Below are 930 nucleotides of genomic sequence, written 5' to 3'. Positions count from 1 at the left end.
AAGTACCGCCAAGTGTTCACCAACCAACCATCACACCACACCACACCATCGATGGCCAGCCAGCCAGCCAGCCCAGCTAAGGGCTAACCAACCAACCAACCACCAATGGCCTAGGCCAGCCGGATCCCACCTTCAAGTCCAAGCACAGCCAAGTGCAAGTACCGCCAAGTGTTCACCAACCAACCATCACACCAGGTCAGCCGGCCAGTACCCACCTTCAAGTGCCATTACCCTCGGGTGCAAGCCCAATCAAGTGTTAACCAACCAACCCGGCCAAGGCAGCCAACAGGCCGGCACCCTACAGCACCGACCCGCCATCACCACCTCAACCGTTGACCATGCAAGTGGCCTCGGACAACAGGTGACACCCGAAGTACATCCGAAGAGTGTATATCAAGTGTTTGTTCACCAAGTCCTCAACCAACCCCAAGTACCCGGAGGTACCCAGAGTGTTGGGTCCGCCAACCACTACCAGCACTCTAAGTCCTCGCGAACCCAAAGTGTTTGCCCGGTAGGGCCATTAGACCACAACGCTTGCTAACCATGCAAGTGGTCTCGGACAACAGGCGATACCCGAAGTACATCCGGAGAGTGTATATCAAGTGTTTGTTCACCAAGTCCTCAACCAACCCCAAGTACCCGGAGGTACCCAGAGTGTTGGATCCGCCAACCCGTCCCGGCACTCCAAGTCCTTGACGAACCGAAAGTGTTTGCCCGGTAAGGCCATTAGATCACAACGCTTGCTACCCCACGGCGAGCTAAACATGCAAGTGGTCTTAGGCAACAGGTGACACCCGAAATTCATCCGAAGATGGAATATCAAGTGTTTAATCACCAAGCCAGCATCCAAACACCAAGTACCCCGGGAGGACCCGATGCGTTGCGACCATCTCCAAGTTCTTGACGAACCCGCAGTGAAAGGCGGTAAGG

This window comes from Anopheles ziemanni, assembly GCF_943734765.1.
Source record: "Anopheles ziemanni chromosome X unlocalized genomic scaffold, idAnoZiCoDA_A2_x.2 X_unloc_17, whole genome shotgun sequence".
NCBI lineage: Eukaryota > Metazoa > Arthropoda > Insecta > Diptera > Culicidae > Anopheles > Anopheles ziemanni.
Note: the sequence above shows the minus strand (reverse complement) of the source record.